Genomic DNA, 12019 nt, shown 5'->3' on the forward strand with positions numbered 1-12019 from the left:
GCATGTATACAACTGAAGGCCAAAAATAACGTGTCTGTAATTGAAATAAATTTGTATAATTGGAGAGATGAAGAATGGAAGGACTAAATTGTACATAACAGATAAATTTAAATAATTGAATCAATTGATAAAATTATATAATTGAAGTTTTGTGTATTCTGTTTTGTCTAATATTTATTCTAATCTTTCACTGTTGATTTAGACCATTCGTTTTTTATCTTTATCAATTAATAATAGTAAATGTCCCCTGTTCTCCTAATATTTCTTTATATATTTCTAGACAATAATGGCGTTTCCCCTATCTTTTCCATTTCTTTCTTTTATTTTTTAAAAAAATTGGAACCAAAACTGAATGCTCTGTCTTAAGCCTGACAACTGTCAAGCAGAGCTGGCTAATTACTCTCTTATTGTACATACAGTATGCATAGTTTTGTGATGTTATCAAACATACTTAGATTTAGTTAATCTAAAAAGATTAACTAGACCAGGCCTTTTTGTGTGTATGTGTGTGTGTGTGCACACGCGCACATGCTGATACTGATAATCAAATATATCATTTTTACTTGTTAGGATTCTCCTTACCTAAAATAATTTCAATTTGATGTAACTAAAGATTAGAATCCATCATTTCAGATTTTTGGAGGCCCATCTCCAACCCTAGCAGCAGTGTTTATATACTGTAAATTTATTAGATCAGAAAAACCATGTGCATCTCTACCATGCATTCTGTACTCCAGAAGCCTGTCAGAAGGGTGAGAATTAGGAGTTGATCCTTATCTGTATCCTAGCATCTACTTCAATGTGAAGCTCACAGCTCCACAAAAAGCCCTTTGAGTTGCTGATCCAAACTAAACTTTTTATGTGAAATACTCTTGATTCATACAGAAGATTCTTTTATGTGAAAGTAAGCTATCCTGACTCACACAGTCCAGGAAAAATCAGTATACCTTCTTACGGCATTGCTGGCAATTCAAAGGGTGGATAAAACTTTTGCAGGGATTTGTGCTGTTTTCTATTTTGTTTTAATTTTTGTGTGCCACTACTTAAAAAAAAAAAAAAATATCCAAGGAAATGTAAATTGTATATATATATATGTATGTATATATATATATATATATATATTGATTAGCATACTTTCTACTTCGTTTTCCAAGCACACAGAGAAAATAGTAAATAAAATTGGACTCAGGACTCATGACCCAGAAAAGACCTCTGTAGACCATACTTGATACTTCGTAACCTGACACTGAACCATTAATAAGTTCTCTGTGGGTTTTATTTTGTTGTTGTTGTTGCTTTTTTTTTTTTCTCCCAGCATTGGACTATATTTATCAGTGACTGCATTTAATCAACATTTCTCTAGTTTCTTTATGAGAATGTCATGTGGAACTGTATCAAATTATTTATTAAAATCAAGACATACTATGTCCACAGCATTTCCTTGCCCACTAAGCTTGTTATCCTATCAGTGAATGAAATGTGTTTAGTTCAGCATGATTTGTTTTTGATGAGCCCATGTTGCCTATTTACAAGTTATTTTCCTTCAGGTGATTACAGATTATCTGCTTTATTAATTGTTCTAGCAATTTATCAATTGTTGAGTTTATCCTTATCAGTCTGTACAGATTTATCAAATAGTGTAAAGATAACTGCCCATATTGAACATAGTGAAAATATATTTAGAAAAATATTTAATTCATTAATGTTTAATTCTTTATCTAGATTAAGAGGGTTTTCTTTACTTTGAAATTCATGATTTTAGGTAAATAGTTATGTAGACTTTCAAAGTTATGATTGCAGGCAAAGGGATGATTGCAGGAAAAAAAAAAAAGGCAAAAAAATGGACAAATGTTTTTACCAATTTAGACTTTTTTTTTTTTTTTAACCAATATTTAATAACTTAATAAAGTAACATCTGTCACAGAAACGAACATTGTTATAACTTTGTGTAATGCCTTGACCCCACTATACCAAGTACACATGAGGACCTGTCTGCATGTCAACTACTATTTCATCGCCCTACCCCTTCACAGATGCTTTCTACAACACCTGGGCCATGACCCAAGGAAATTACTATCAGACATCAGAGTATTCATCAAGGAAATCACTGATATTTAAGCCTTATGGTAGATATCAACTTTAGCCTGAGATGAATTGTGCTTAACATTGTTCTACATTGATTATGAAGGGACCCAGAGTGACCTAGTCAGACATGAACATTTACCTTTGTTCTCTTTCAGAATTTCTGGCCACTCCACTCCAAAGCTGAATGAACTTTCACATGGGATGATTCCCATGTAACTGCACATTGCCAAGCAATCAGGCATGAGACAGAGATTTACCTTTGCAGCTTTGTTCTTCTCCTTCATTGATTCCAGAATATTTAGAACCCAGATGTGTAATGGATGCACTCCTTGACAGTCAGATGTAAAGCTGTAGTTTCTATCAGTAATCTAAAAGCCACTATTAATGGGAAATGAGATTATTTCCTTCATTCTGTTATCAACTGCTTGATGAGAACTCTAGTGTTTAATTAGCAATGGTGTAAAGGGTTAAAACTTTTTTTAAGGTAAATTAAATTGCATCTGTCCTAGCTATTGGTGATTTTGTCTTTGTTTAGATTTTCTTAGTATAATCAGTCAAAGATGTTTCTAATAGTCAGAATTACAATAAATACTTTTGTACTACTGATAAGATAGAGGAAAGTGAGTGAAGCTCCTCCCAGTAGATATTTAGCAAGATTTGAGAGTAAAAGCCTTTATCCAAAGAAACCCTTGTAACAGCTGCACAAATAAATAATTGTTAAAAGGAAAGATCTTCAATTTGTTGTCCTACAAAGAATTCAGAAAGAAAAAAAAAAAAAAACACCAAAAAAAATAATATATATATATTTTTTTTTGGGGGGGGGGGATGGGTCGTTTATATATATATATATATATATATATATGTAATATGTATATGTGAAGAAGTATGGTAGTGAGCCCCTGGGCCCACTACAAAACAAGGCATTGATAAAGGGAGCCTTGGCCTTTCGAAAGCAAGGCCTGACAAGGTGAAGAACAATCTACTGCTTGAGGATGAAATATTCATGGAAAACCATCCTTATTTATACTTGTTTTCAGACATAAATTAAGTATTTTTATTTATTTATATTGTTTATCCCCTGTAAAAAGCAGGAGAGAGTAATGGTAAGAAACACCTCAGTTAGATTCTAAAGCCAACTTCAGTGGCTCTTCAGTCAGGCTCCTATCTTAGTCAGACATTGTTTCTATAATGGAGTATATGTACAGTATATAGACATATTTGGAAAACTGGCTAGGAATACTTTGTTGAGCAAGTGGGAAAAAATGGATAGCAGAGAAGCATACTTAAAAATATAAATACTTTTTCCCAGAAAATCCAAAAAGTGTATTAATCTTCACCTTCCAAATACCAAATCCTTCTTCCAAAACAAGAGTTGTTTATAACTTCTCAAGTAACTTTCTTCTATATGGATTATCGGCTTCTGTTTATTAAGATTGTTGGTTGGTTGATTGGCTATTTTTTGTGTTATCATACAATTCAGTATAGGTTTTTATAGATAGTGTATTTTACCAATTTATTTATTGGAAGAATCTGAAGCATTTTTATTATCCCCAAATCAGCCTTCAGCTCACCAGGAAACGTCAGCGTAAATTGTTGAAATTTTAGCTGTGCTAGGGAAAAAGATTCTAAAAGGGAAAATGTGGCAAAAGCATTGAATTTCTAGTTTTGCTTCAAACAATACATAGAAAAACCTTGTTTTTTATCCAAGACAAATGCCTGCAATGGAACTTAGTTGGAATATAGGTCCTTAAATCCAAGAACATGATCCTTATAACTTACAAGGGATAGCAATAAAGTTCCCTAGCTGCATTTATGTTGAGTGTCCTTAACTGCAGCTACAGTGGAGAAGCAGACAGAATTGGTGACTCACTCAAGTCTGAAGAAGTTGAAATCCTCAAGTTAGCCTTTCTTCTGACAAAATGATCCTTTCATTCATTCATCAGGAATTTAACTGCCTGATCAGAAAGCCAAGATGAGGCATCTCAGATCACACTTAGCCCAGAGGAATGAATAGTGAACTAAAGACAAAAGAAAGAAAAAAAAAAAGCCACAAGTTTTCGGTATTTTCTCAGGCAAATCAAAATGCATGTTAGATTTCATCTTCATGTTCCAGCTTATGATTGCAGCAATATTTCAACCTCTGCCATGTTCAGTCCTGTTCTGTCCTCTATTTCAACAGTTATAATTTTAATTTGTAATAGCTGTAAGTTTTTGGATCACTGGATCTATTGTGTATATATCTGCCTTCAGACACACATACAGAGTTCAAACATGTCCACTACTCATCCAGATTTATAATTAATAATCAGTGAGAAAAGAGGATATAGAAGAAAGAGGAACTAACCAGTAAAATTACTCAGAGGAGAATGGACACTCTTCTGATGTCATACAACATGTATCTCAATTCCCCCTTCCAATAATAATATAATATTTTGAATTTAAATCAAGTAGTAAACTATGAAGGTTAATTAAAGAATCACATAATCATGGAACTATAAGTTAGAAAAGACTTTCAAGATCATCAAGTCCAACCATCAACTGCCCTTACCAAATCTCATCGCTAAACCATGTCCCCCAGTGCCCTATCCATACATCTTAAATACCTCCATGAATGGGACTCCACCATTAGGAGTCCCCCATATTGGGCCACTTTAGGAGCCCATTCCAATGCTTAACCATGAAGAAATTCTTCCTAATGTCCAATCTAAACTTCCCCAATGCAATTTGAGACTTTATAGTGATTGACTCTTTTTGTTTGTTTGCTTGTTTTTTGTTTTTTGTTTCATTTCAAAAAGCCTATAGATTTTCTCAATATTACTGGAATTATTTTTGCCATTACTATAAAGGGACTTTAGGCAGGAGACCTACCTTTTTCCTTTTTTTGTTGCCAAGACGGTTTCAGCTTGCTGTAATGTTGGCAGCTCACCCAAGTTATGTTCCTTTAATTTATTGTAACTCTTGGGCAACTGCATCCATATTTATGTTTACAAATAAATTTTTTTTTTTTCTTTGTAAGTTTAAGTATTTCACAACCTTTCAGGATCATTTACTTATTCAGTATAAAGAGCTAGTAAAATATGAGATCAGAAAAGCAGAGCTTGAATGTAAACATAGCATGGAAGTTGCACCTCAGAATTTTTCATCAACAGAAGTGAAAGTAAACTCTTCATAGGCTCATCATCTCATCATCTCATTTCATTTTCTCCTTCTTGGCTTGCTACTAAGAGAGGGAAAAAAAGGCTACAGCAGCCCTATCTCTTTCAAAGGACAGATAAAAATCCAGACACAAAAGTTTTATAAAGCTACCTTTGCTTTCCTTCAATTCTATTGCCAAGACAAGCTCCATACAAGAGTTGAACTTGGCTTGTGGAATAGTTTTTTGTTGTTGATTTTTAAATTATTTTTATTTTTGTTCTGTAGCCAGGTAGTACTTGTTACATTTTGTCTCTTTTAATTAGTAAGCACTGATATTGCCTCTTAATGTATCATTTAAAAAAAAAAAAAAAAAAAAGCACTTTAAATCAGTTTCTCGGGAGACCTGATCTTCTGGATCACAGTTGGCAATTTCCATTTCCACAAAGACGTTATAAAATGCTACCAACTGAAAATTAAGTTACTGGCAAAGTGAAAGTTAGCATTTCAGCTCTCCAATAATGAAATGATTCTTTGGCAAGACTCCTTCCTCAAAACAGAAAACCAACAATAACAACAACAACAAAAACAAAATAGTATTGCAAGACATAAATAAGGGTAGAAGGTATAGAATATGAAAAAAAAAAAAAAAAAGAAAGAAAAATATTAGGAAATATTATTATTCCTTCAGGAACTATGCAGGAATTAAGTATGATTTAAATTTAATCTAGATTCAGCAAGATTTCACTCCTCATTAGCTACTTGGAACCTACCATTAGAGATGTGATCTTTTTGTTAGTCTGATAAGTATTCTCATAACCTCAGCCAATTTACAACTTCTCATGTTGATAGAAGTCTACGTATTGGAGAAAAGGGGATAAACACTTTATTTGGGCAAAATTTAATTGACTTCCATGTCTTTTGATGATTGAGCAGTAAAACTTGTTTAAACTTGAAATGTTGCCATGTCAGTATCTAAGATGGGTAGATTCATTTGACAAAGTAAAAATGTATACAGTGGGATCACCTTATGAGGCCTTTACAGTCAATGCAGAGATACAGAATGTTTTTAGATGCAATTTGGTTAATCTTAAAGCAGATAACTAAAATAAGTCAGACGAATCACATCCTAAATATGCCTCCTGTTCTCCACTGCAGTATTGAATACCAGCACTGATAGTACCTATACCCTCTGAGATCAATATAGCTTTAATAACACCAAGAAAAAGGTTTTAACTACTGAAGCCTACTATTTATGTTACCTTAAATTTACATAATCAATGCCTCTCCCAAATCGCCCAAAAGGGCAATTTTTTATATTTATTTTTTTTTTAAATTTTTAGAAAAATCTTGTTTAGAGCAACATTGGGTAGCTGTGCTAGAAGTCCTTCTCAAAACAGGAAGCCCCCATGGCAATTTTTGAAGCATTAAAACATCATTTTCCCTGTGAAAAGCCTATTTGAGTATTTTTTTTAATGCTATATTAAGTTTTCCCAACAGAAAATGAAGCTTTTAAGCTTTACTAAAACATTAATGGGGGCTTTCTACTCAGAGATCTGGAGTAAAACTTCAGCTGGAAGAGTTTGATTCTCTGTGGCCTTGTATGTTGAGCCTCCCTGTTACAGTGGAGTACCTTTACACTTTTCAGGTAGTGCAGTTAGATTTCATATATTCTTCAAGGACACTTTACACAACCAAAAAAAAAATAAAGTGGTTTTAATGCATCTCAGACTCAAGCTTTTTGCTGTAATCACTTATTATTGTGTAAGTCAGTATAAAATATTACCAAGGACAAACATACCATTTCCTAATGTCTTAGAATTTCTTTGAAAAACTAGAGAAGATGACGATGAGAAAATAATGAGGTCCTCAGCCAATACATTTGAATGTTGCTTCACGTATATCTCTGGTCTCAGAAGAAATATGCTTTCCTTGCATGTATGTAATTGAGAAGAAATTCACACTTCTTAATACAAACTAGGAAAGCATCAGATATGAGAAGGTGTTGACTAGTACAGATGCACAGAGAGACTTCTAATTTTGCTGGTTTTGATTAGCTAATGCATTGGGACAGGAAGATTAAAACAACCAACCAACCAAACAAACAAACAAAATAATGGAATGTGATGTTGTTGGTCATCCTATTCTCACTGCTGCCCTACACTAGAATCCATTCAGGAGAAAGTCATGTTTTTAACTGTGTTTATCAGAGTTTTCAGCTTGTGGTCAATTACACAGTAGTCCTGGAGATGCTTCTAAGGGATCTAAGATAAATGACTGGGAAGATCAAATTCACATATCTTCCACAGCAAATGAAACACATTCCTAAACATCACCCAGAAATCACTAATGCTTGAAAACTTCTTACATGAAGTCATATTCAGCACAGTTATGACCAGTGATGTATCTGTTTGCATGTTGACAGTTTATTTGGTATGATCTTTCCTTAATCACTGTCCTAGTCGGTTATGTGACCTGTATGTGATGTATTCTTAGGCTTTATTTTAGTAGTTTCATACTGTGTCTATTAATAAATTGAAATTAAGTTTGGAGGGCATGCTAAGTAGCATATGCCATGTCCCTAAGAGGCACACAGCTCCATCTGGAGTGTTCCAAACAGTTCTCATGCTGCAAAATGTAGGTGGCGAAGGGTATACAGTACTTCTCTTAGGAACTCAGGCATTCAAATGAGTGCTGATGTATGGTACCAATAACAAGTGTGATTAAATGCACAGAACTATGACTAACTAAAACGGTGTTGGAAAAAAAAAAAAAAAAAAAAAAGAGTTTGTTGATTTTTGGATGCCTGTTTTGTTCAGAATTATTTATGCAGCTAGTACTACTATACTACTATAACCAGCTAAGTTTTCTAGATAGAAATCAAGAAATACAATCTTAGTGTCTGGTTAAATCATTGTCTGATGCACCTCCTAGGTTTCAAAACACTGATTAACAACAGGCTAACATTGCCTTCAAAATTACTTTTATCACATTGCATAACCCAAATGACAGACTAACATAATTAAAAGGGAAAAGAAAACCAGCAAGACTGTAGCCTGCCACTAGGTCAAGTAGCTCATTTTTTTGAACACTTGTCATCTAAGTAATTTATCTTTTTGACCCAAAGATGTGAAGCTTCTTATGAAGACTGAGAAAAGCCACTAGGGAGCAAGCAACTGATCAGTGAAATGAAATAAAACCCTTAAAAAAGGACGTTTGTGTTGCTTTTCATATTATGAAACTATGCAAACTACTTTAGATTCCATTTATCTCTCACTGTAGTAAGCAGGAGAATTCACATAGAATTCACATTGACTTTGGAAAGCATAACTTTGTCTCAGTGTTTTTTTTGTTTTTTTTTTTTTAAAGAATAAAAGAATTTTTATTATATCTATTTATAATATCTTTGCATATCTGATGTTTTCCAGTGGGATAAGGCTTTATTATGGAGAGTTTTGAAATTACCTTATTTCTATGAGCTGGTGATAAATATGCCTATATATGTGTACCTAATGGCTACCTCCACAAAGACATATTTGATTCTTCACTCCTTTACACCGAATGACAGAAATAAGGAATTTTGTTGAAATAAACAAATTTACCAATGTAAAACAGACATAATAGAGAATGATAATCTCTGTGACTTTAATGGAAATGACTGTAGTTAGTTTACATGGCAAGGCTTGGTCTTTTGGTCCATCTTTTGGTCTGAGCACTGCAGGGGTGGCTTCTCTGAGAAGAATCCAGAAGCTGTCCCATGTTAGATAAGGGGATCACCACTGGCCAGAGCTTAGTCAATAAGCCATGGTGTTTGCACCTCTGTGAGAGCAGATTGAAGAAAGGAAAAAAGCCTACTGCACAGCAGCTGGGAGAGTGAGGAGTGAGAAACAGCCTTGCAGACACCAATGTCAGTGCAGGAGGACAGGAGGTGCCCCAGTCATGCAGCAAAAGTTCCCCTGTGGGCTGTGGAGAGGCCCCTGGTGGAGCAGGCTGTCCCCTTGCAGCCCATGGGTCCCATATGGCGCAGATCTCCACGCTGCAGCCTGTGAAGGAGCCCCCGGTGGAGCAGGTGGATGTGGCCTGGAGGAGGCTGCAGCCCAAAGAGCCCCTTCGGGAGCAGGCCCCAGGCAGGAGCTGCAGCCAGTGGAGAGGAGCCCACACAGGAGCAGGGGATCTGGGGGGAGCTGCCACCTGTGTGGGACTCATGCTGGAGCAGTTTGCTCCTGGGGGATGGACCTGTGGTATGGAGCCATGCGGGAGCAGTTCTTGAAGAGCTGCTGAGAGTGGGCAGCCCACACAGGCTCAGTTTGGGAAAAATGGCATCCTGGGGGAGGGACCCTAACTGGAACAAAGGCAGAGAGTGACCGTGAAGGAGCGGTGGAGACAAAGTGCTATAGACTGACCACAGTCTCCATTCCCCCCTTCCCCTGTTCCACTCGGGCGGAGGAGGTATAAGAGGGTGGATGGGATGAAGGTTTTGTTTGTTTGTTTGTTTGTTTGTTTTGTTTTTGTTGTTGGTGGTTTTGTTTCTTTCCTTTGTTTCTCACTTCTCTAGCTTGTTAGTAATAGGCAATAAATTTTACTAATCTCCCTATGCAGAGTCCGATTTGCCCATGATGATAATTGTTGAGTGATCTCCCTGTCCTTATCTCAGCCCTTGAGCCCTTTGCATCGTATTTTCTCCCCCTTTCCTTCTGAGGAGGAAGAGTGAGAGAGAGGCTGTGGTGGAGCTCAGTTGCCCACCTGAGTAAAACCATGATGACTTATTCTTCAAAGGAACAGTAAAATGTTGCTATTATGATTTATGATCCTTTTCCACTTATTTTGTACTGGTGCAAATGGCAACTGAGAGTGAAGGGCAAAGCAGGATGATAACATGGTCTAGCAAGTAACTCCCATGTGTTCATCCATTTTTTGCTGTTTACAGCTTCTCACATTTATCACACAGTGCACCAGCCAGACTGTTCATCACTGTTCGTCACATGGTAGATAAGTCAGTGATTCTTACCGGTTAATGGACAGTGTACCCCACTTGCTGATTGATATCTACTGTGCACTGCATCTTAAAATTACTACATAGTAACGCTTAAAGTTTAAGCAGTCTGGAGTACATCATTGCTTTTGGAGGTCACCTCACCAGGTCAATTTCCTGATCTAAGCAAGTCTAACATTAAAGTTAGGTCAGGTTGCTAAGGGTCTTGTTCAGTTGAGTGCTGAAAGGGGGTAATCCCATAGCCTGTGTGGAAGACCTGTTCCAATGCTCAGTCACCTTCACTGTAACAATTGCTTCGATTATATCCAGTCATAATTGACATTGCAGCAGCTCCTGACTGTAGCCTTTTTCGCAGTGCATCTCCACAAAAAACTCTGTTTCACTTCTCTGTAGCCATACTATAGCTTGTTGAAGACAGCAATTTAAATTTTCTCTACCCTCCCCCTAAAATACCTGCTCCTGACTTCCTCAACTAAAAGTCATATTCCATGTGCTTCAGTCCCCTAACCATCATCGTACCCTCATTTGGGCTCTGTCTGTTTTGTCTCTTTCTCTTTTACTCTGGCAAGCCCAAAATTAGGCACAGAATTCCAGATATGATCTCAGAAAGGTTGGGAAGAGAATAATAATAAATTCCTTCCTATTGTGTGTACTAATGCAACCAGAGTGTGGTTAGGCTTCATCACCACAAAAACACGTTGAGGGTTGCTGTCCACTGAGCGTTTTTCAGGTTGTTATCTACTAGACCCACAGACCCTTATCCTTTATGGCAAAGCTCCTTTCTAGCTAATTGACCAGCTTGTTCATTTGCCAGATGTTATTCTGCCACGAAGGCAGGAACTTGTATTTGTCTTTGCTGAACTTTTTTTTTTTTTTTTTCTTCCCATTTCTCCAGCATGTAAAGATCCCTCTGATCAGAAATTATTTGGTCCATAATCCTTCCAGGGAGAATTAGGCTGACCAGACTATAGTCCCCTAAGTACTTCTAGTGCCTTTTTTGAAGATGGTTGTGATATACACATTTTTGCAGGAAAGAAAGCCTCTCCTCAATTGCTCCAAGTTTTCAAAGATACATTGCCTGCAAAGTTAGTCAGATACATCAGCACCCTTGAATATATCGCATCCTTTCCCATGGACTTGTGTATGTCAGGTTTTCTTAAGAATACTCATACTATCTTTTTCTGTTGATGCCATTACTCTGTTCACTAATGTACGCAGTTGAGAACAGGAAGCTGGGAGGCCTGAGACCAGCCTTTGCAAAAAAAAAAAAAATCGAGGCAAATAAAATATCTCACTTATTTATTTATTTATTTATTTTTCCATTTCATACACATTGGGATGAGCTGTTTTTAGCTTAGAGATGGTTACCTTTCCAATTCCGGGAAGGTTTCCTTGCAGTTCTGGAAATGAGAATTTGAACTTATGCATGAGCTATTCAAAAAGGACAAATCACAGAACTGGAGACAGTTGATGTCACTACTACTTGGTTGAGAACAACAACCTGTTCTCCCTTTAAAACTAAGCTAGGAAAATAACAATGTATTCATAAAAGATGAACAACAAGATTAAGTATAATTTAATTTGTGATTTAAATAAAGAAAGAATTCTTAGCCAGACTGTTTCAGGGATCTTTCTGGTTGGAACATATAGGAACATGCAGAAACACCTGAATCTTGTTCTATTTGTAGCTCTTGAGCCACTCGAAACCTAAGAGCACTGAAGTCATCATTCTGATCTCAAGTCCTTTCTCTAACCAGCCTTTCTATTTGTTGAACCATATCTCTGATTCTGTCTTACACCTGCCGCCAC

The sequence above is a fragment of the Anas acuta genome, chromosome 1 (assembly GCF_963932015.1).
Source record: "Anas acuta chromosome 1, bAnaAcu1.1, whole genome shotgun sequence".
Lineage (NCBI taxonomy): Eukaryota > Metazoa > Chordata > Aves > Anseriformes > Anatidae > Anas > Anas acuta.